Source organism: Petaurus breviceps, unplaced genomic scaffold (assembly GCF_028583685.1).
Source record: "Petaurus breviceps papuanus isolate PSGF00001 unplaced genomic scaffold, PetGlider_PUasm1.0 38, whole genome shotgun sequence".
Classification (NCBI taxonomy): domain Eukaryota; kingdom Metazoa; phylum Chordata; class Mammalia; order Diprotodontia; family Petauridae; genus Petaurus; species Petaurus breviceps.
The window spans coordinates 85236270-85261939 of record NW_027186304.1 but is presented as its reverse complement, the minus strand read 5'-3'; the positions used below and the strand labels follow the sequence as shown (position 1 = coordinate 85261939).

Sequence of the window (25670 nt, the reverse complement as noted above, 5' to 3'; positions counted from 1 at the left end):
TCTAATTCTTTCAGTGTCTTTTTAAAAAAAGAAATAATTATTTATATATTTATGGTTTTTTAAAGTGTCTATTTGATGAGAAGGCATACAAAAGAATACCCTCTACTACAAAAAAGCAGTTTCTCCCCTACAATATTTTGCCCATAATAGCTACTCACAAAATACATTTTGAATGAATGAATGTGGCACAATTGATTAGTAAAATGGTTCAGTGTAACAATACTTTGTCTTTAGCATTTACTGCTTTTATTATTAAGTGAAACTAAAAATCCAGGTCTAACATTATTTCCATTATACCATGCTTGCAACTGGAATTAGAAAGTGAACATTTTCAGGAGACAGCTCATGTATTTGCCCACAGAAGTAGTGGGGGTGGGTTGGAGGGGTTGGCTTCACCAATCTAGAACTATTTTACAATTTAATGTTTTATGGAATGAGGTTAGAAGAAACCACAGTTACGGAACAAAATTTCAAATTCTCTCTATATCAGAAGACTAGGAGTGAGAGAGAAGGGAAGGTTCTACTAGAGAAAATAGTAAAATTTTAGAATTTGGTCCTTAGAAGGGGTCTTATAGGTCATCTAGTCCTGTACCTACCTGAAGTCTGAATCTCTTCTGCATCAACTTCAAAGAGTGGCCATCTTATGTACTTACATGTGGCAAGTGCCCATCTTCCTATCTTTTGTACATATTCTTTTAAAATACAGAATTCATTGTTGAACTCATTTTGCAGTCACGTTCGTCTCTATATAAGAAGTATTTATAAGCACATAATCAGAATTTCACTTTTGAGAGTCTCCCATTCCTGCTAAACTGACTCATCTTTCATCTCTAGGACATCATCAGACTATGCCTAGTGTTCCCCTTTCTAGCTTATCAGGAACTCGTTTCAACTTCATTCAACTATGCAACTGAATTCATCAGAATTTGGTCCAAAATTGAAGCTTTTCTCATTGTTTCATCTACTTCTGAAAGAAGGGGTTATCAACAAGGTAACTCAAATATTTAACAAATACTGTACTTTTAGTAGGGTGAGACTTCTGGCAGATAACTAGCTCATTTTTGTTTCCCTAGCACTAATATATCCTTATCCTTTGCCTGCTTATTATCTTCCTTAGGAATTTGTCATCCATTTCTTCCATCTGTCCTGGCAGTCGGTCTCATAAAGATATGACTTGTGGTTCTCCCTCCTTTTTCCCCCTCATCTAATGCTTTCCATCATTCTTGCTCTTAAATTCCAAGATTTTCAGAGAGTTGCATAGGATGACCCAAAAGCCTTAGCACAGTTTTAATTTGTTAATAGACTCATTGGTAATCCCATATATCTTCTCAAAACATATTACTCAAGTCCCTCTCTACAACCCACCATTCTAATATATTCTAATGTATTTTTTAAAGAGAAACATCCTTACATTATCACATTCCATTCATATATCACATTCCTACAAATATTGAAGTTACCTGTGAAGTCAAATATTTCCTCATCTAATGATCTTCTCTTTATTTTGATGTTAAATTTCTTGTTAAATGTACTCTTTTCCCCAACCATGTTCCAGAAAACTGAAATAGGAAATCTAACTTCCTAGCCAGCTATTCACTTCCCATATCCTCCTTTGCTTTCTAAAATCCCAGTCTTCAATTGGCAGCAATGGTGAAAAATCTCCACATGCCCCCAAGACTTTTACTTTCCTGCTGTGACTTCATAATCCCTAGATATTCTTCCCAGGTTTCTTCTGATAGTGTCATTCATTCCAGCATTCCCAGAAATGGATAATGGTCAGCAGTTGTGATAGGAGGCTCATCATTGTATTCTGAATACAGGCCCCAAGAATTAAAATCAATTCAAGAAACACTTATTAAGTACCTACTATATGCAAGAAATTGTTCAGAAGAAGATAAAAGGATAAATAATAATTTTTAATATCCTAAACTTCCATTCCATCATTTTCTATTTTACTTAGGAAACTTCCCCTTATGCATCTTTGTATATAATTTTCCTGCTTTTCACACTTAGAGCCTAGTTTTTTACTACTCTTCGCTACGATCTTCTTCAATAAGTTCTTTTCATCAGTTGTGCCTTTCTAATAAGTATGTGATTCCAGATAATTTGAAAAAGTCAAAGAAAAGATAGATCTAAGCTACCTATAAAAAGCCATACTGGAGGTATGGAGGTTATGGGAGCTTATGGTTCAGTGAAGAGGAAAGGCAAATAGGCACTTTGACTTGGTAATTCACAATAAGATTTGTCAGGAAATGGTATGAGCTTAAAGTTGAGGATTCAATTCACTTCAACAAGCTTTATTAATTGTCTGCTATGTGCCAGGTTCCATAGTAGGTGCTGATGACAGAAACATAATCATGAAAATAATCTTTCTTTCAAGAACTTTACATTCAAATGGGGGAGGAAAACCGCATGTACATGGATAAGTAAAATCAAAATATATGCAAAATAAATACGAAGTAATTTTGGGACTAGGCACTGAATGGGGGACTCAGGAAAAGCCACCTGTAGAAGATAGCACTTGAACTGAGTCTTCAATGAAGCTAGATTCCAAGAGGGAGAAGGAAGAAGGAAGAGCACTTCAAGCAGAGGGAACGTTCTATAGTAAGTCATGGTGGTAGGAGAAGGAAAATTGTGTATGCAGAAACCAGGTAGGCCAACTTGACTGGAATGTAGAATGTGTGATGGGGAGTAGTGAAATCAGACTGGAAAGACTGATTGGACCTAGGGCTTTAAATGCCAAAGGAGTTTGTAATTTATCCTAGAAGCAAAAGGGGACACTTGAGCTTTTTGAGCAATGGGTAGTCAGACCTGTGTTTAGCAATATCAGTTTGGCAGGTATGTGGAGGGCAGATTAGAGAGAGAAGATGCTGGAAGCAGAGAAACCATTTAGGTGAGTGGAGAGAAAGTGACAGATGTTAACTGTGTTGTAGAAGTGGAATAAAGAAGACTTGTACCCACCCTTCACCCCTCCCTATCAATGGAATGCTCTCTGCCCCCTCTGGCTTCCTTGGCTTCCTTCAGGTCCCAACCAGAATCCCATCTTCTACAGGAAGCCGTTCCCAAAACTTCTTAATTTTAGGGCCTTCCCTCTGTTGGTTATTTCCGATTTATCCTGTGTTTAACTTGCTTTTACATAGTTGTTTATATATTGAATCTCATATTAGACTGTGACGTGAGCTCCTTAAAATCAGGGGCTCTTTTACAATCCTTGTATCTCTAGTGTTTATCACAGTGCCTGGCATATAGTAGGTGCTTAATAAATGCTTGACTGACTGGCTGATTAGATGAGGGCCAAGTGTAAGTTAAGACAGTATCTCTGGAATTGGGAACCTGGGTGACTGCAAGTATGTTGGTGTCTTTGATAGAAATAGAGATGTTTGGATGAGGGTGGGTTTAAGGGAAAAGATATTAAGTTTTCTTTTGGAAATATTAAGTTAGAGATACCTGTGAGGCATCCAGGTAGAGATGTTCAGCAGACAGTTGATGCAAAAGCTAAGGAAAGAGATCAAAAGCTAGATAGGTAGATTTGAGAATTATGTACACAGAAGTTGATGGCATGACAGCTTACCAGGAGAGAGAAGAGAGAAAGTATAGAGATAGAAGAGAAGAGAGCACAGGACAAATGCTGGGTAGAGGAGAACATTAATGATGATCCTTCATAGAAGATTGAGGAATGGTCAGATAGGTAGAAGAACCATAAGGGAACAATGTCAAGAAAAAGCCCAGGGAGGAAAGAATATCCAGGAACATGGGGTGACCAACAATATCAAATGCTAACAATGTGGGATACTTTACGTTTATAAATATATAAATTCAGTGTCAAGATTGAATTAAAATGGAAAGTGAGGCATCTGACTGGTAATGATTGTGTTGTTTTAGCCTCTTCCTAAGCATGCCTGCTCTGGCTACCAAAAAAAAAAAAAAAAGGAGTTTATGAGGGCCTGTTACAAAGTAAAGAGGAAGAAAAAGTGACTTGAACTTTGAAGAAAATGTACATATCAAGCTAAATTATAGGTAGCACCACTAGGCAAATATTATAAAAGCAAAAGTGAAGGTATAGCTTCTTTCAAATCTATAGTCAGTAGTCAATATATAGAATTATAGAGGTCTAGATTTGGCAATAATCAATGCAAAATGATCCCTTTAGAAGAAGGAAGAGAAAAATGTAATGTGGAAGAAGAATGTATCAAAATTCTTCAGATTTTGATGAAGATGGAAAATAATTCAAAACTAAATAAGGAAGGTATACTTGAAGGTGAAAAAAATTTGAATTATGAAAAACATAGATGAGGTAGCATGATGCACTAGAAATATTGGATTGGGAGTCATAGGACCCAGCTTCAAATCCTGATTCTGCTACTAACTACCATGGGACCTTTATTAAGTTACTTCCTCTTTCCTTCACAGGAAGCATGAGGGGGTTTCTTCTGACGTTAAATATATGATCTTATGGTGAACTTTTGGAACTGTGTATACCTCTAAGATGTAAAGCCAGGGTATGGCATTTTGTGATCTGGGAAGATTCAAAAATTGTTTTCTATGTGTGTTATTGGCCAGTAAAGACTTTTAACCTTCACTATTATAACGTAATACTTTACTTACTGCAAAATACAAAAGTATATACCTCGGAGTGAAGAATTTTCTGATTTTAAAAGTATGCACATTTCTAAAGAAATAATACAACAAATCTGTTCCTTATTTCACCCTCTTCCCCACTTACATACTGTACCCTAGATTGCTACTTTACTTGCCCACTCCTCATTCCCCAGTCTTTTCAAAGTATGGATTTAATTTTCTTTAAGGATAGCAAGCTTTGAGTTGTTTTCTTCACTGACTGGATATTTATAGACTCTTTTTTTCTTTTAATAGTTTAACTTATAAGCTTAACATTAATGTTTTTTTTAAATAAGCGTATAAAACAACAGGTAAAATCTTAACCTAAACCCTGACTTTTAAGAAGGCAGAACCAAACAAATTAACTAACAAATGAAGAAAATGTCTTTGTTTTGTGTCCCCTTCCAGTCTTTCTCAAAATTGTATCATCTTTAGCCCTGTTTTCCTGTCTTTTTTATGTTAAATATCATTATAGTCAGTATGTATACAATTCTATTTCTGATGATTGGATTCTGCACCATTTTCTGTAAGTCCATATTTCCTCATATGAGTCATACTTACCATTTATATTCCTGCATTATATTACATTAATATATTTTAATTTAGTTTATTTACTAATCGTTGGATATAAGTTGTTTCCAGTTTATTTGCTTTGATAGTTTTATGTGATTTTTTCCCCCAAAGGTCCTTTTTTTTCTGTTTTGTGATTCCATTTTATTGTACTGCTCTGAAAAATGTTTGCAGTACTCTATGGTTCTACCAATAGTGACCTACAGTCACATTCCCTCTCAGCTCATCTATTGAGTTTTATCCTTTTGGGCCAAAATTACCCTTCTAGTAGATATAAGATGATATCTTAAGGTTTCTTGACTTGCATTTATCTTATTAGTTCATTTGAGGTTATTTTACATAGTTATTAATAGCTTGTATTTATTCTTTCACAAATTGCCTGTTCATGTTCTCAACTATTACTCCACTTCGGGTGAATGTATTATTAGTCTCAGAGTTATGTATAAGTTCTGTGCAGATTCTGGATGTCAGATTTTAATCTAACATTCTTATTGCAAATAACATTTTTTCTATCCATTTCTTTTTATTTTAAAATTGTAAATTTCTATGCATAAGACTTTTTCTATTGCTTTATGGAATAGTAAAGTCAATAAAATTTAAAAGGACAGCTAAATGCCTAAACGAATCTATAATCATATCAGTTCTGTAGTTACCAACAAAAATGCAGGTCATAAGCCATCCATGTGTGCCTATCTTGTAAAACCCCTGTTTTTTTCCTGCCAGAAGTTTATCAAAGGAGATCTACCCAATGTGCTGGAGGCCTTTACCTCCTTCTCCTGACATTGCAACTATCCATCTGTCACCCCTCATTCTTGCCATTTGACCACTCTCTTCTCTGTTGACTCCAAGGAATAATACAACTATTTGATGATGATTTTAACTACTATTCTTTAGAATTCTTCATTAATTATTTGTTGTGGTCTGCTCATACATTCTATGTGCTTCTCCATTTCCTTCTGATGATACTAATTTTTAGTTCTTTGCAGGCAGCTGTATTCAATGTCTCACTACCATATTACAACACTAATAGAATGTTAGTATTAAAAAGATGGGCATTAGAATCTTGGTGGTCAGTAAATGAAGATTTCAATTTTCTGAAAGCACACCAGTATATTCTCCTTCTGCTTAACTCTGGGTCCAACTCATTGTCCATTCATACTTTCTGTTAGAAAATACTGTTAGACAAGGTCTATACAGCATCCATCCCAATACATATTGAAATCTGGGAAATAGATACGAAGGCAATAGAAATCTGGGCCATGTGAAAAAATACAATGAAAATATACTTGGAATAGAGATTTTTATTTGAATGATATTTTCTTTTAAATTTTTTTTATCAGGAAAGACAGAAAGGGATGAGATAATGGATGTTTTGAATTTCATCTGGGAAAGAATAAGAACTTGGAAAGGATTGAGATAGGAAAAATCTTTTTCTAAATAATAGCATAGGGAGATAGAGAAATTGATCATCTCCCTACTTCCCCCAAAGCTATTTTTGAAAAAGTTAAGGAAAATGAAGTTAGATACAGTAATACCTCTATTAATGAAGAACATTAATTTCATTGACACACTTCAAAGCCTTGACAGTCTCTCTTGCTATCATTATGAACAACAAGAAGAAAGATAACTAAATGATAATATAATTAGTTGCTTTTGAAACTGGTTGAAAAGCTGGACCCATAGTAGTGATTATAAAGTTGAAAACCACTTGGAGAAAGATCTCTAGTATTAGTACTTCTGGGATCTATAATTGTCTTTGTGTTATTTAACATTTTTATCAATGACTTGAGTAGAAAACTTTATCATATTTGTAGATGACACAAAGACAGATAGTTTTGATTTGAATGACAGTCCAAATATCTTTACAAACTAGTTATATTTTGGTTTGAAAAATTAACTTCATAAGTATAAGATAAGAGAGCTAAAGCCATGCAGCAGTTAGTCTGAAAAAAGGTGTGTGGGCTTTAATGGACTACAAGCTCAGCATGAGTCAACAGTATATTGTGGCAGCATCAACAAAAAAAATATAGGCTGCATTGAGTCACAAAATCCCAGAGCCAGAAGGGAACTTAGCAGCCATGTAATCTAAACCCTACCCCCAAAAAAATCCCTATAATAACATCCCTTATAGGTGGTCCCTTAGCTTTTGCTTGAAGACCTCTAAGGAGGTCTTCTCCATTTCTTCCTAAGGTAACCATTTCACTTTTAGATAGTTCTAAGTATTTGAAAGTTTTTTCATTACATTAAGCTTAAATGTCCCTCTTTTCAATTTCCATTGCCCTTAATTCTGTACTCAAGGGCCAAGTACAAGTTTTACACATAACTCTTCTACATGAAAGCCTTTCAGGTCCTTGAAGACAGCTCCCCTGTGGAGAAGAGTCAGAACAAGGAAGGTGACAGTCTTGCTGCTGTCCCCTGCCCTGGTTAGACCATGCATGGAGTATTGTTCAGTTCTGGGCACCACATTTGAAGAACATTAATGAAATTCAGACAACACAGAGAAGGGCAACCAGGATGGTGAAGAACATAAAGATTATTCTAGCTGAAGATCATTTGAGGAATCTGGGAATGTTTAGCCTGGAGAAAAGAGGACTTGACAGAGACAGGATAGTAACAGTGTAAAGGTTGCCACATAAAAGGGTCATTAGACTTATGCTCGACCAGAATGGCAGTAGTAAAGGTTCCTGGATTTGGACTTAAAAAAAAACCGGGTTAAAATCTTGGCTCTAGCACTTGCTTCTCTGTGTGATATTGGACAAATCATTTAACTTCTATGATTTGCCTGTATGTATCTTGTTTGTATATGGTTATTTACTTGTTGTCTCCTCCATTATGAGATCCTCGAGAGTAGGGGCTGCCCTTTGTCTTTGTATCTTCAGTGTTTGGCACAGTGACTGTAGCATCCAAAGTACTTGATGCTTATTGACTTGACTTCCCAAACCTCATCATTTGTGAAATGAAGGGTTTGGATGAGGTAAAGACCAAGGAGTCTTCCTATTCTAATCTATGATCCTATGGAGTTTCAAAGAAGCGGCTTTAGATAAGGTTTAAGGAAAAAACTTCCTAATAATTAGAGTTATTCAGAAGAGTAATGGGCTTGCTCAGGTGGTGGATTCTCTCCCGTTTGAAGTGGTCAAGCAAAGGCCTGTTATAACAACTTACAGAGGAAGTCTTAAATACCAGTTGTAGTTGTTACTATTAGTAGTAGTAATAGTTGGTGCTTACATAGTACTCTGAAATTTACAAAGTACTTTGCATACTTTAATTCATTTAATCCTCACAGAATTCCTGTTCTTATTCTCATTATACAGAAGAGACTCAGAGAAATCACACAGTATGTTTCTGAATTGTGATTTGAACCCAGGATTTAAACCTAGAGAGATTGTTTCTGAAGTTCCTCCCAAACCCAGGGTTCTTTCACTCTGATTCATAGTGAGAAATTTTGTTACCAGAAGTAATATATGTTCATAAGTTACCACCAGAAATAATATATGAATCATAGACAAGCTCAGGGCATGAAGATTTGAGATGCCTAGGATGTCAGAAGAGAAATGTTAATAGAAAAACATAATTAAAGACTAGCTAAAATAATACCAAATAAGTGAAGGAACATGAAATCTTTAAATGAATTTTGACATTTGGCATTTAATTAAAACACATTGAGTCAGATAAAATAATATATCTTTGCTTTTACTGTAGACTTGTTCCTCCGCATTAAACGGTATACCAGGTATGGTTCTCATCGCTGTAGGGTGGGAGTCAGCAAACTTCTCTGATGACTTCTCTTTTCTCCAGTTCCCTGGCATTTGAAACTCAAGACAATATAAAAATTGAAAAAGGAATAGTCACTCTTTCTATTAAAAGTGTACACAGTTATTTTGTATGGTAAACACACTGTTGTGAGAGGCCACACTAACCCTGAAGCATAATTATTATGCTGTAGTTTTCCTTGTATAGCCTTATCTTGAAAGTTGGAGATGACTTTGATAAATTATACTGAGAAAGTAGTGGAACAAATGCTAATGGCCAATTAACTCTGTTTCCTACATGTTATCTTTATCATAGGATAACATGACAAAGACAAATTAATTCTATAAAAACTATGCATATGAAATATGTGTAAATTCTCTTTTCATAAAGAAATAATTTGTGTTTGCTAGTCTGTTATATAACTTCATCTCATTCCCCTTCTTACTAAGAATGTTGTAAAAAAAACATGTTAAACTTGGACTCCTTTTTTAATGTTTCCTTTCTCTCTTATTTTCCATTTATTTATGCTGTGTTTTGAAAAGTTTCCTTGCATTTTCTGAAGCCTTTAGAATGCTTAATGGAAAACATTGAGCTGTTGAAGTTTTGTGTGTGTGTGTGTGTGTGTGTGTGTGTTTTAATCCAGTGCTGCCTCAGAACAAATGTTGTATTGTACATTATATGGAGCAGCCTGCCCTCCCTTCTTGAACAGAGCACCTGGTGTTACTGGTTTCAAAGAATTTTTTAAGACTGGCAGTTGGATTCTCTTCATAGAAGTGTAACTGCACTTCACAGAAAGCTTGAAAAATGATATTCAAAGTTAAGGAGAATAGAGAATAGGTGTCAGCCTCTAAAAGAATAATAAGCAGCCGCAAGAACCTTCATTCAGAAAGGATTCAGATAGAAAGTGGAGACTGCTGAGAACCAACTTTGCATTTTAGTATGAGAATGGAAGACAAGAAGGACTTAATAGGTTTCATCATAGTTTCGCTGCCAGCCTATTTCTTAACCGCATTCATAAAAACAGAGGTCATTTGGGAAAAAAATAAATAAAAGAAGGGTCTCCTATATTAGCCAATGTTACTGAAATGTTTAATTAAAAAACTGAAACCCTTGACTCAAGCTAGTATTCAGCATAGAGTTTTTCCTCATCAGCCCCAGCATCTTGCTGAAACCTAGCCAGCTCATGTTAATTAGAGAGATTTTGTGTCCAAATCGGAACCATGATGTAAAGGTTCAAGATGCCCCATTTTAAAGTTTCCAAGATGATAATGTTAAAGGGAGAAAAGACAACTAGAGCATGTTTTGCAAGGTCCAAACAGGGAATAGTTAAGGCCAATCCTTTAAGACTCATGGTTTTATCATCCTTCTCTGTCCTTAGAGCTTACAGATCAAGACCTTAGCTTGCAGCTGCTTGCTGATTAGAAATAGTTTCAAAGCCACCAGACTTTTATTTATTCCAGATATGAGATAAATCTAGACCAAGGAATCTGACCCTCTTGAAAATCACTTTCACAAATGAAGTGGTGGTATCTCAATTGCCTTCCCAGCATAAACTTCCCATAAAAGGAAGAATTAAAAATTCTTGGATTGTGTATGTACAAATAAACTTTTAACAAAGGCCTGGGAAGAAAATCAAGCTAAGTCTCAGATCAGTAAGAAAAACTCAGAAACCTAAACTGTGAACATTTGTTTTGTATCATCACGTCTAACATAATAGACTAATTAAACGGACTCATTTCCTTTATAATCTTTATCATAAAACAATATCCTCTACTGTCCTGGCTCTGCACTTAATACCTGTGAAATCCTGGGGAAGTCTCTCAACTTCTTTGGGCTTCAGTTTCTTCTAGGGTTGGACTAAACCGCCTCTAAGTCCCTTCCAGCTCTTAATCTATGATCCTATCAGAAATTCATACGTAAAAACTGATTAACTTTCAGAAATGGCTTTTGTAATCACATGTACTACTTGAAACTAGCTAACAGAAAAACAAAAGGAATAAATTCCTTTTGCATTCTGTTATAAAACTGTTAGTTATCTTGCATTTTCATGCCATTAGTCTGAATGGGGTGGAGAAGGATTATGGGGAATCTTTCTGCATTATTGAAAATAGCACTAACAGTGCATTTCTCTACTTAAGAGTCAGAATTATTATCATTTTCACATATGGAACATGCTGTATATACTTTTATGTGTAATATATATTACTACATGTATGTATATATTTATGCAGTATTTATGAGATTTTGAAAGTACTTCAAAAAAGTCCAAAATGATATTAAAATGAATGCTATTATTGTTATTTTAAGTTGGAAATGCTCAAAGTACTTTTTATTCCAATTAAATTTTTAAAATTTTGAGCATCTGAGAAGTGCTTCCTCTTAAGCTGTTAAGATCAAAGATCCATACATATAGATCTAATGCCCTATGGTAGACTAGATAAAATGAACATTGAACAGCTTTACTTTGAAAAACCAGGGAATGGGACAAGCTTAGTAAGTGAGGTATTCTGGAACAGCCTGCAGTCCTTTGACTGAATCCAAACTTCACAGAACAAACCCTTTTATTAAGGGCCGCACTTGAGGACTTCAAGGGCCAAATGTGACCTCAAGGCCGCAGGTTCCCCACCCTGGTAAGATTTTGAAACAGAAAGCAAGGATATTGGTTCTAATTCTGGTTCTATGAGAAACCAAATAGTAGATTAGTGGCCAAATAGTAGCCAAAGCAGTGGGTGAAGAGAATGTATAATGTAACCAAACTTAATTTCTCCAAATAGGATTAGTGAGTAAAAATAGAAAATTCTGGATGACACCTACATGGGTAACACATGCTACTATAACAACAGTCTTTTTAAATCAGGAGCCTTGTATAACAGAATGTGCATTGTTTTATTCTGGAAATAGCTACTACTTAGAACTCAACTAAACTGAAATAACATTATAGTTCTTCATAATGTTGGTAAGACCCCCATTTTAGATGGCAACCCCCAGCCTTTATGGGGAAGAAGTGAGAAAAAAAAGTTTCTTAATGTATTTTTCAATTGTTTTTGAAGGAAAACAGGAAGGGAAGTTGTGATTAAGTAGGACTAAGACTGGTGATGGGACAGTAGTAGTGAACTAGCGAAATTGAAACTAACAGCAAACTATTAGCAAAGAGAAACTATTAACAAAGTGGGAAGGGCTGGAATGAAACAGGCCTAGGAACTATAGCAGGTCGGGGTGTGACTGGGTAAGAATGTGTGCAGTCCCAAGCACCCTGTTCCATCCCCGCAGGCTCTACTTTAGAGTTCCCCTGCATTCCATGCAGTCTCAAGCCGGATGGGTGAAAGCATGCTACCTCATCCTTCTATGCTTCTTCCTCCTTTTTCGCCTCCTCTTTTTCCTCCTACTTTCCTCCTGCTTCTAGTTGCTAAACTCCTTCCTTGCTATTAGCATAATTGTACTAGGCATGGCCCCTTCGCTCTTCTGATACTTCCAATACTCAGGTCCTCATCACCTCACACCTTGCTTTTTACAAATAGTCTGCTGGTGGGTCTGCCTGCCTCAAGTCTCTCCCAACTCCAGTCCATCCTATGTTCAGCCACTGAAGTGATTTTCCTAAAACAAAGGTTTCTTGCCATCTCTCTACTCAATACAGACCAGTGGCTTCCTGTTGCCTCCAGGAGCAAATACAAAATGTGCTGTTTTGGCATTCAAAGCCTTTTATAACCTAGACCCCTCCTACCTTACCATTTTCTCATACCTTATTCCCCAACATCTGCTATATACTCTAGGAATGTTGACTTCCTGGCTGTTGCATAAACAAGACACTCCATCTCTGGGCTCTGGGCATTCTCTGTGGCTGTTCCCCAGGTCTGCAATGCTCTCCCTCCTCCACTCCAGCTACTAAACTCCGTGGCTTCCTTTAAGTACTAACTAAAATGCTACCTTCTACAGGAAGCCTTCCTCAATGCCTCTTAATTCCAGTGCGTTTCCTCTGTTAATTATTGTATTTACCCTATTTGTAGCTTGCTTTGTATATACTTGTTTGCATGTTGTCTCCCCTGTTCATTTGACTTGAAGGCAGTGACCATCTTTTGCCTCTTATTGAATCCCTTGAGCTTAGCACAGTGCTTGACATGTAAGTACTTACGTGTACACGTAAGTACATTTACTAATGTTTGATTGGTTGATTGATAATATCCTTAACATATGGATGCATTCACAAATACATGTGCTAATGGACTTGGAGATAAGTTTGATGAGGATTTAGAACCAAAGCATGTGGTCCCTAACTGCCTTTCCCTCATCTCTAAAATGAGAGGACTTGTGTAAATGGGTAAATGGATATTCTCCATTGAAGATCCTGGCTACTACTAGCTATATAGCTACTACAGGGCAGAAGCTTTCGCTAAGTCATAGCCTGAATATTAGACATTGACACTCTAAGAATTTATGTTTCCCAAGAGTTCTTGATTTCTAATTGATAGGCATATGGTTTCCTTAGGGTTAAGCCTTTAGCTAAGTCATAGCTTAGATGCCAGCAGTAAAGCCTTCATCTATGGCTATCGTGAATGAGATGCCCTTGGGAACTCACATGATTCCTTCCAAGCAAGGGTTCCTGACCTTTCAGTAAGTCATAATCCTGATGATAATTCCTCTGTTTCTCCATCTGTTATGATTCTACTGTCTGATCTCAAGTAGCTCCTACTGTTTTGCCGTACAGGAATGCCTGGGTCACTTAATAGACAAATAATGATATTTTAATGTTCCTTCTCAGTAGATGTGTGCCCTGAATATAACTTGAATTCCCTTATGCCGTAAACCACAACATTTATAGAGATTATTGACTATCATGGTCCCTTCATTGGCTTTTCTCTCCCAAAGTCTCTTTGTTCAGACATCCAGTAATGTTTTACTTCTCAGATTCTTTAGTATTTTAGCTTTCCCATTAGCAGTAAATAAACATAGCCTAAATCCCATGTATTCTCTCCTCTTAGTGTGTCTTCTGGACTTTTATCTACTCATGCACAGAGATATACTGAGGACTTTGCCTTCAATATCATACCTTCTCCTTTCATATTTTGTTTCAGTCTGATTACAACAGCTATCACTAGAAAACTGATAGCTTACTAGGTTTTGCTTATCCCCAAATCTATAGAAAAATTCTAACAAGTGCTATATTCAGAAACCTCTAATAAATATTAGTTCCTATGAATACAAATTCTTCCAAACCACTCCACATTTGCCAAACTAGAAAAGATTGGACAAAGATACTGAGTTTTACCAATTTCTGAAGTCCTAGGTGATGATAGTGTGGAGAGGAAGCCTTATTGATGCTTTAATGAATGCTAGTTCATTTGACAAAGAATATCAGACATTGCATGGTCCGAATGCAAAGCTAGGGGAGTATCAATGAAGTTATGCTATCACCTGCTAAAAATCAGGAATTGATTTAATACACTCTCAGAAGTGTATTAGAAATTCATCTGGGAGTGACTGACATGTATTTTATTCATTACAATTATTACCATATAGTCTTAGGGAGATTATTTTAAAATAATTGAATCTGAAGATTAGAAACACAAGGAATATGAATTCCACCCCAAATAAATGCCATAGGTCTCTTATCTAGCCAGATAGAGAGAAAACAAAGTGCTTCTGTTAATTTCCATCATTTGCATCTGCAAAGCAACTAGGAAACCAGAAGAATGCCTAGATTACAAACCTCAGTGGTCATTAAAGCTTCCAAAAAATACTCTAGAGTTTCCCTTCCATTCCATTTAAATGTTTTTTTTTAATTTCCCCAAATATTTTTACAGTTGCTGTTATGGCTACCTTCATTCTTAATTTCAGTCTTCCCTCTAAATTTTTCATGTAATTAGATGGTCAAGTATCACCAGCTTCCAAGGAAGAGGGAAAGAAGGTCTAGAGTCTGAAACCACCAAACTTCAAGAAAACTGCTGTATAAAATATATCAGTCTATGCCAAAATTTCACATACAGGTTGAACGAGAGGAATGACTCACATACACACAAAACAAATATTGACTCACTAAGCAAGTTTTCTCTAGCCTTGTCCTTTCTTAAATGTTTCGTTGCCAAAATATAGTATAGGTGTCCTTCACAGCGCCATATCATTAACACAAAATACCAGTTATGGTCAGGGTTAAATCTAATGAAATCAAATGAAAACACCACTAGGAAATTCAGTCCAGCAAGGTTTCTTCATTCTTTTTTTCATGCTGCTAAAGCCACACAACTATGCTAACAGAGTTCACCACAAATTTGTGTTATATGAGCTTAATTGGGCTGTCAGTGCTCTCTGGGAATCCTTTTATTCTTCCCTAATTACTCTTTTCAATATTCTGTTAACTACTCCCCTTGGTGGCTCTCCTGCCTCTCCTCCTACCTGTCTGGCCTGTCTTCTATCTCCTTTACTGCACTATCATCTGTGTCTAACCTCTTAGCTGTGGATGTTCTGAAGCCTGTGTCCCAGGTCCTCTTTTCTCCTGAACGACTCTCTCGGTGAGCTCATCAGTTCTCTTGGCAGTAAAGCAGAGACAAAGCATTGAACTTGGAGTCAGGAAGACCTGAGTTCAAATCTTATCTCAGGTGCTTACTAGCTGTGTGACCTCAGTTTCCTCATCTACAAAATGGGAATAATAATAATACTTACCTTACAATGCTGATGTGAAAATGAAATAAGGTAATATATGTAAAGTACTTTGCAAAATTTAAATCTCTGTAATAAATGCTAGCCATTATCATTCTCATTCATCATCATCATCATCATTAGCTCCATGTCTATGCAGATCACTCTAAGATTTATTTATCCATTCCCCTTAATTCCCACTAACATAACACCAGCTACCTGTTGGATATCTACAAGTGGATGTCCAGTAGACATCTCAAACTCAGCATATACAAAATGGAATTAATTAGCTGTCCTTCAAACATGTCCCTCCTTTAAATTTCCAAGTTTTGAGGGCACCACCATCCTTCCATTCACCTAACTCAGCAATCTTAAAATCATCCTCAACTCTTCCCTTTCCCATTCCCCCTGTCCCATGCAAAATCAGTTGCCAAATCTCATTAGTTCTTTTTCCACAATATCAATTACATGTCTCCTCTCCGCTTAAATGATCAATACTTTGATTCAGGCCTTTATTACCTCTAGTCTATACTATTGCTTCTTAATTGCACTTCTAGCTTCCGGTCTTTCCCATCTCCAGTCCATCTTCTACAATGCTACCAAGATAATCTTTCCAAATTATGAGTCTTACCATGTTTTTCTCCTGCTCAGGAACTACTAAGGCCTCCCTGTTGCCTTTAGCATAAAATATAAACTCCTCAGCTTGGCATTTAAAACCCTTTAAAGCCTTTGCAGACTTGTTTCACATCACTTCCCATTACACAAACTACATTCCAGTCACACCAGCCTATTTGCGATTCCTCAAACTTAGCATTCCATTTCCATTTCCAATCAAATGAAATATTTGTAAAGCACTTAGCACAGTGCCTGACACGTAGTAGGCTCTCAATAAATCATTGTTCTTTTCTCCTCACCTCATCATTCATGCCTATGCACCAGCTTTTCCTCACACTTGAAATATACTCCCTTAATATCACCTATTCTTTGTAACATTACTTAAGATACATACTGGAAGACAGTTATGATGTCCCCCATGAGTCTCCTCTTCTCTAGGCTAAACAGCCCCAGCTTCTTCAACCAGTCCTTTTATGACATGGCCTCAAGGCTCTTCACAATCATGGTTGGCCTCTTCTGATGTACTCCAGCTTATCCATATCCTTCAAAAAATTTCACTACTGAGGTCAGAACTGAACACACTGTTCCAGACTGTGCATCTGACTGATGCAGAATATATAGCAAGACCATCATTTCCTTAGTCCTGGTAGTTGCACTGCTCAGTGGAGCCCAAGATCACCTTAGCTTCTTTGACTGCTACATAATATGGCTTACTCATTAGCTGACTTGCTAGCCATAAAAAATATTTCTCAGACAAGCTGCTGTTCAACCATGTTTCACCCATCTTTTCCTTGTAAATTTGATTTCTTTAACTCAGATATAAGACTTTTTCTTTGTCCTTATTAGATTTCATCTTTTCCAAACCACCCCAGTTTTTTAACCTGTCAAAAACTTCTCTTAACCTCTCTAGGCTTCAGTTTCCTCATCTGTAAAATGAGTGAGAGGGGTGGCTAGGTGGTGCAGTGAACAGAGCACCAGCCCTGGAGTCAGGAGGGCCTGAGTTCAAATCCAGCCTCAGACACTTGACACACTTACTAGCCATGTGACATTGGGCAAGTCACTTAATCCCAATTGCCCTTCAAAAAGCAAAAAAAAAAATGAGTAGAGGACAGACTACATGATCTTTAAAGTCCCCTCTAGCTCCAGACTTATGGAGCCATGGAAATATATGTTTGCCTAGGGAGAGTGTGCAGAATGAGAGATGACAAGGACAGCGGGGGGTGGGGAAGAGGTAGAGGTAGAAAATGTCCAAGCAGCCAGCATATCCAGGTATCTCAGGTGTAATCCTCAAGAGCTTTCAAAAAATAAAAATCAGAAATTTGAATTGAATCTGATTTTGAGTTGGCAGCCTATGTTGAGAAGATGAAGATGATGTACTTTTGATGACCTGTGTGTATGGTCTAGTGGAAAGGAAATGATCTAATTATGAATTATACTAGATTCCTCTAAATAGCATTCCTCTGGATTCCACTGTGTATTTACTGCCTTGTACCAGTGGCAGCATGAGGCCTTGGTGAGTCAAAGAAAGACATGCTTGCATAAGAGTTGCCCATCAAGCTCTTTAAAAGACAGTAGTCTCATTCATTGCATGAAGATGCTAAGACAAGGGCAGGTATTTCTAAAATATGTTTTCAAAATTCCTATTTAATGCATATATTCTGTAACATACCAAGGCCCTTAGTAACAGCCAGTTGAATGTTGTGACAACATGGTGTGGGATGTGATGACAGCAGCATGTGTGGAATGTGGTGATATCAGGGGGGGCAGAGTTGGATGAGTTTGGTGTTTGGTTTTTATTTCAGTGGGAGTTGTGCACGTGTTAGGACTGCAGTTTGGAGCTCTTTGTGAAGGGTATCATCTTAATGATATGTAGGAGGCTCAACTTCCTGACACAGAGCAGGAATACAAATTCGACCCCTATGCTTGTGAGTACCAGAAATCTTAATTAACCTAGAAGTATTTTGAAGCTGTTTCTTGAAAAAGAACTGAAATACTTACATGAATATTGCAATAGATATTATAGGAGTTTCTAGTTTTAGTATGCATAATGAATTTTCTAAAGCTGACATCTTCTAAAGTCCCTTTGTTGACAACAAAGTATGTGTGTTTAGATGTTTATGTGTGTATGCATAAATTTGCACATATATGTATATGCATATGTAAATACTTTTTGTAGGTCCTTTTCATAAAAGAAATAAAATCAAATTTTTAGTATATTCTTTGTGGAAAAAAAATTATACTTTGACATTTCTGGTTAGGAAGAGGATAGTGTAGTCTTCCCTTTTAATTTCAGGGTCTCAGAGTGACAGTCTCTTTTGTGTCTTGTTATTCTGTTTGAATTAGATTTTCACTTAAGTATAAGGGCACAAAAATCTTGACAAATTAATTTTATGCCATTAATCAAGAGATAAAATGATTCTAGTGATTGCTTTTGTTTAAAAATATTTTATTATCAAAATTTGATTATATTTCACATAATGTTTGCTAAATTACTTATTCCTTGCAAGGAACTGTGGTGATTAAAGTGTTTTATAATGCACTCTTGTTTTCCATGAAACTCTAGTGTGGCCCTATTTCCTGGCCACAGGAATGTAAGAACTTCTTGGCATATACCCTGACTAGGATTGGGTGGGACGATATATAATTAATGTCAAGTGTTATTGTCCTTCTCCAATGCCATCCACCCACTGACTCGTATCAGCTTCTTCCTGTTCTGTCTGTATTGAGAGTTTGGGTTACACCATTTTGGTTCTGATTATATCTGGGTAAAACTTTCTGCATTCCCTTTTTCAGAGTACATATAAAATATCTGCCATGCTCTTGGGCCATACCAGGTGACTGAACCTCTGGAGCTTTTATCAGAAAGGAAAACAGGTTTATATAACAAACTGACTCCTTTTGTAATTGGAAACAAAAAGGCAGTTTCTCTCTCTCCATTTGGGTAGCTACAGGTGGCCAAGTGAGGGATCAGGTCTTATGCATTACTAGTTTAATAAAAGTTTAGAGTATTTACTGAATGATAAGTGGCCATTATATTTATAGACTCTGTCTCACTTATCCATTTCTTTTCTTATAGGCTAAAGAGACATGCTAAAGAGAAAGGATGAGTTGGAAAAGAATGAGTCATCATTCTTATAGTTAGAGGTAGGAATCAAATTAGTAAGATGAGAAAAAACATCCTTTAATTTTTGGACTGTGTTAGGAGTTTGATTCATTTCCTTTATCTTTTGGACGTTCTGTGCAACTAACATTATAAAGAGTGCAAATCAGTGACATCAAATAGTATCACATATCTTATAGGCTATCAATCAAAGGAATAAAAATGTAGGAATATTTTTTTTTGCCTTTTTGGAGGGCAATTGGGGTTAAATAACTTGCCCAAGGTTACTTGGCTAGTTTTTTTTGTGTGGGTGTTAAGTGCCTGAGGCCAGAACTGAACTCAGGTCCTCCTGACTCTGAGCCTGGTGCTTTACTCACTGCGCCACCTAGCAGCCCCTAGGAATCATTTTAAATTAATTTGATATGCGATTAATTTTACAGAATAAAGCATCTAATTAATTTTACATATTTTAATTACCTGAAAACATAAGTTTTCGATTGGAATACACTTTGTGTTTGACTACAACATTTACTAATTAAATAAAATAATGTACTTTGACAAAACAAATAGGGGAACAAAGTGTGGAAAACTATGAGTAGACTGAGGAAATTGCTAGAAATGGAACAAATTTGATCTTGGGGGATCCATGGAAAAGGTTTCTAGAATAAAAAAGTTACTATAATTTCTGAAGTTGTAACAAATTATAAGAATACCGATATCGTAGTGATTATGTATGTAGATTTAAGCACACAGCTAGTTAAGAAGATGGTATCTAAGAGTAGAGTTTGGATTTCTAGATCATAGCTTCAAATATAGGAATGATACAATCTTGACCAGAGATGGAGTAGAAGTGAGGAGTGGTAAAATGTATTTGCTTGGAGTCTTGCAAACTTGGAAGAATTTTGCATGAAAAAGGGAGGAGGAGGAGGAGTAAGATTTCATGCATGCGTGTGTGTTATTATGACTTAATGATATAGAGTCCTTCCTTCAAAATGTGGACAAAGTAATGAGGATAAGTGCTATTCTGGACCTGATTCTGACCAACAAGGAGTTTAGTCAACAAGTACTGGTTTCTGCAGTAGAACTGAAAAAAATCTTTGGGGAAAGTGATACACCATCTTAAAATTTGTAATAAGAAAAAAGAGAAATCCTAGGCATAGTAAGATACACATCCTAGAAAGGATGGAGACCTTCAAGAATGAAATTCTGAAGACACAAAAAAGAACTAAAGTCCAGTTTAAAAAATAAAAAGCACCTGTTTTAAGAGACAGATACGAATACCCAGGAGACTCATTAGCCAACATTGATTCTTTAAAGTTATATATAACATCGCTCTGTAAAAATGTCAGGAGTATTAAAGAGCCTCAGAATGAATGAAGGCTGGTGAGGAGTGCTAAAGACCAAAAAAAAAGTGATTTTAAAGCTGTGTTGGAAAAAAGAGGAAATCAAAGAAGACATGCGATGATGCCCAGGATGGACAGAACCATGATAGGTGACAGTAGAGATAAGGCCATCTCCACTCCATGTCATTCACACTCTGCTTATCATCCTCATCTTCCTTCTATCCTTGCAAAGTCAGACTCTTATAGGTGAGCTTTTGTCTCAGATTGTCCCAAACCAGGTCTCCACACCTCTTCCTGGCCATCTCCATAGCATGCTACCACTGATGTTCCATTCCTTCCTCCACTTTCCTGTTTCCCTATTAAGATGAAAGTTACATGACTACAAGGAATGTCTTGTTTGCTCATAATTATATCTCCAAAGCTTAAGAGCCCCTGACACATAATATGTGCTTAATAAATGCTTTCTCACTCTATCTAAGGCAGAAATAACTAAATCCAGTTTCACTTGTTTCCTCTGTCAAGGATAATGATCTTTGGTCTGTAGAGTACAGAACAAAAATGCCTAATAGGGAGTTGAACCTGAAGTAAGGAAATCAAAAAAAGTGTGCCTAGATGCCCCTAATGCTTTCAAATGACTTAACTTAGACTAACTAGATTCCACTTGTAGGTATGAATACTTGGTAATCTTTGAAGGATAAGGATAGAGATAGGAATAGGGATAAAGATAGGAGCTGGACCTATAATTTAATTGGTTTAGTGAATTTCCAGTTGAGAAAAATGCCTCAACCAACAAAAGTAGAGAAGTGACTTGCTCAGGGTCACACAACCACTATATGTCAGTCAGGACTTAAACCCAGCTCTTCATGCCAGCTCTTTATCCTGAAAACAGGAAAGATATTGAAGGATGAGAGGAGGGCAAATATCCCATTTTACCAGAAAAGGAAGAGAATCGAATATGAAAATAACACTAACAGCAACAACAATAGCTAGCATTTTGATAGCACTTACTATACTCCAGACACTGTGCTAAGCACTTAACAATTATCTCATTTGAAAACTGTAGATCAATGAACTTGACTTTGATTCCTGGCAAAATTTTAGAACATATTATCATAGAGATATTAAGGGAAAAGGAAGCAGTGATCAAAAAAGGCCAGCATGGCTACACTGGGAACAAATGATGCTAGACTAACTTTATTCCCTTTCTTAGCCTCAGTTTACTGGACTGCTGTAGAATTTGGTCAAATAGATTTGAGTAAAAGTTTTGACAGGATAAAGAATTGAAGGTTAGACAATAATAAAATGAGTAGTTTTGGCACTGACTGAATGACAAGACCCAAAGAATAGTCATTAATGGTTTTGTATCACCTTAAAAGATAGTTTCAGGAGTCAAGATGGCAGAGTAGAAACAGGACCTCTGTGCAGCTCCGGCTTCCACCTTCCCCAATTCATGTAAAAGGGGTCTCTGAACAAACTTTGGAGCTGCAGAACCCACAAAATGACACAGAGAAGCTAAATTCCCACTGAGGACAGCCTGGCAGGCTGTCAGGAATAGGCTAGCGCAGCGCTCTGGGAGCCCAGCCCAGGCCCTCATGAGCCAGAGGTTTTAGCCCCAGGGTGGACCTGACCAACCACTATCTGGAGGGACTCCAGATCAGCAGCAGCTGTGGCCATTTCCAGAATTATCAACACATAGATGCTAAGGACAAAGTGAAAGGTCAGTGCAGTGTGGACTTTGGGACCAGTAGGAGAGTGTCGGCTTTTGCCCCCAGAACAAGAAGCTGCTGAGATGCCTTGGCACAGCCAGGGCCACGTTATAGCTTCAGCTCCTGGCCTGCAGGATGTAGGGGGACCAAGCAACCAGTATGAGGGGTAATCGCTCTTGATTTAACCTGCTTGGATCTGGATTACGGTCTAGGGTGGAGGTCCTGGGGTGTATGTCCAGCTTGCCAGAGTGTGTGGAGGCTTCAGAGAGGGCACCCAGCTAATACCTCTGGCAGCTGAGAAAACCCCAGCGTTTGGGATGGAAGCTCCCCTGGCTGGTGGCAGAGTCCTACTGTGGCAAAAAGCCCAAAAGTCAAGTAACTGAGTGGCAACATGACCACACAAAGGAAGCATAGCAAACAGAAGAATCCAACATTAGACTCCTATTTTGCGGATAAAAAGAATCAAAGCATGGAATAGGAGGAAGACAGTGAAGTCAGAACTCCTGCACCAAAAGCTAAATGAGAACGATGCAAGAAAATTATGAAATGAGAGTCAACAGCCTGACGGAGGAAAATAACACCTTAAAAAACAGACTAACTCAAATGACAAAAGAGGCTCAAAAAGGCAATGAGGAGAGGAATGCCTTGAAAAGCTGAATTTGCCAGATGGAAAAAGAATCTCAAAAGCTCAATGAGGAGAATCATTCCTTCAGAATTAGATTGGAGCAAATGGAAGCTAGTGACTTTATGAGAAATCAAGATGCTGTTAAACAGATCCAAACAAATGAAAGAATAGAAGGCAATGTGAAATATCTCATGGGAAAAACCACTGACCTGGAAAATAGATCCAGGAGAGATAATTTAAAAATTATTGGACTACCTGAAAGCCATGATCAGGGAAAGAACCTAGAAATCATCCTCCAAGAAATTCTCAAGGAAAACTGCCCTGATGTTTTAGAACCAGAAGGCAAAATAGAGGTTGAAAGGATCCACAGATCACCTCCTGAAAAAGATCCCCAAACGAAAACTCCTAGGAATATTATAGCCAGGTTCTGGAATTCAAGATCAAGGAGAGAATATTACAAGCATCCAGGAAGAAACAATTTGAATATTGTGGAAACACAATCAGGATAACACAGGATCTGGCAGCTTCTACACTGAGGGATCGAGGGGCCTGGAATATGATATGTCGAAGGTCAAAGGAGCTGGGATTAAAACCAAGAATCACCTACCCAGAAAAAACTGAGTATCATGTTTCAGGGGGAAATATAGTCATTCAGTGGAATAGAGGACTTTCAAGTATTCTTGAAGAAAAAACCAGAGCTGAATAGAAAATTTGACATTCAGATATAAGAAGCAAGAGAAGCATGAGAAGGTAAACAGGGAAAAGAAATAATAAGGAATTTATCAAAGTTGAACTATTAACATTCCTACATGGAAAAATGATAATTGTAACTGATGAAACTTTTATCAGTATGAAAATAGTTGAAGGGAATATAAATATATATATATATATGTATAGTCTTTATCGGAGGGTATATAGGCGTATGATTACATATGTGAATGTGTATATATATGTTTACAGGTATACATAGATAGAGGTCACATGACCAATTGTAATGTAATGCCAAGGAAAGGCAACTTCCCAAGGTTCAAAATACCAGCATAGGTGCTCTCTATTTTATTTAGTGACAAACCAAGAACAGAGAAGATCAAAACATGACATCATTCAAAATACAGCATTTACTAAGTGTGATTAAATAATCTCCAAGGCCTACCCCACCCCAGGACTTTCCAATCATTCAATCAATTACAAAGTCTCTGTTCCAAATACTTCTCCACCCCTAGGCTATACCTTAATTAAGTCCACCACAAAGCCCCTCTTCTCAAATGGAGATTAGTTTCCAAACATAAGTAAAATACATTCATTTGCTCAACCATAGAACACAAAAAGGTCAAAAGTTCCCCACCCCTAGATCACAATTGAATCTACCCCAGAGTTACATCAAGTTTAAACACAGCACTTAATACCCAAATGGAGGTCTTTTCTTCATCTTGACACGAGGCAAGTTCTCAGCAATCTTAGTTCCTGGAGAGACAAGGCTTAGCAAGGCCATAAGATACATTGCCAGTCCCTTCATGAATTTATCCTCTGTCTGTAGAACAGTCCTAGAACCCCTGAACACATTAGCAAAGCCCTCTCCCAGGATTTCTGTAAACATACAACAAGAAAATCCTTCTTCAGGGCTTCTGAACCAACAGAAAGGCTCCCAGACCCCTGCAACAACAGCACTGTCCTTCACCAGTGGACAGTATTCATTCTCTGTCTGCAGGACAGTCTCAGGCCTTCTTAACCAAATGCCAGGTTCCAGGACTTCTTCAACAGGACAGTCTTTCACCAGTGGACAAATCTGGCAAAATAACATCAAAACAGACAGACAAAGTACCAGCAAAACAGCCATGTCTCCTCAGTCCTTGGCAGCTCAGGGGGCAGGTCTCAAAAGTCCAGGGCAATTCAAAGCGGCCACCAGCAATCTCTTAGTCTCTCTCTCTCCACGAGGTGCTGCTTCCAAAAAGAACTTCCGCCTCTCTCTTGTCTCTCCAAATCTACGTCACCAGCTCCTCCCACTTCAGGACTTTCTTTTCACATCAACAAGCCCATCCCACAGGTGGGATTAACAAACTCTGGGTTTTAATACAATCAATTTGAAAACCAAGCCAATACAGGGGAATCTTTAATTGCCATTACTATCACACCAATCTAATAGGAAGGGATGATACTTAAAAGGTGAAATTAAGAGGTGAGAGAGGAATATAATGAGAGGAGATGGGGAGAGACAGAATGGGGCAAACTATCTCATATAGAAGAGGTAAGGGAAAATGGGTACAATGGAGGGGAAGAACAGGAAGGCATAAGGGAATGGGTCAAACTTATACTCATTGAATTTGGCTCAGGGAGGGATTGACATACATACTAAATAGGGTATCTCACCCTACAGGAGAGTAGGGGGGAAGGGGATGAGAGGTGGGATGATGGAAGGGAGGAGGGAAGTTGGAAGTACACACTTTTGAAAAGGGACAGGACCAAAGTAGAGAATAGATCAAGTGGAAATGGGATAGGAGGGAGGGAAATATAATCAGTCTTCTACTGTTTATCTACTATGGTAATGTTTTGCATTAGCTATATATGTACAACCTATATTGAATTGCTTATCTTCCCACCAAGGGTGGGTGACAAGGGAGGAAGGGAATGAATCTGGAATTCAAAGTTTTAAAACCAAATGTTTTTAAAAAATACATATATATGTATATATATATATATGTACTATTATTAATACT

At 37.2% G+C, this 25670-nt stretch overlaps 1 protein-coding gene and 1 long non-coding RNA gene across 7 annotated transcripts in view; one reads left to right on the top strand and one right to left on the bottom strand.

The window, feature by feature from the left end:
- The window catches only part of STAU2 (staufen double-stranded RNA binding protein 2), a 434298-nt gene that overhangs the window by 356740 nt on the left and 51888 nt on the right, over positions 1-25670 (top strand). The window lies entirely within an intron of this gene.
- Positions 24060-25080, bottom strand: LOC138170160 (uncharacterized). Its single transcript, XR_011170551.1, has 2 exons — positions 24707-25080; positions 24060-24487 (listed from the first exon to the last, which is right to left on the bottom strand). It is a non-coding gene; the product is annotated as an uncharacterized lncRNA (long non-coding RNA).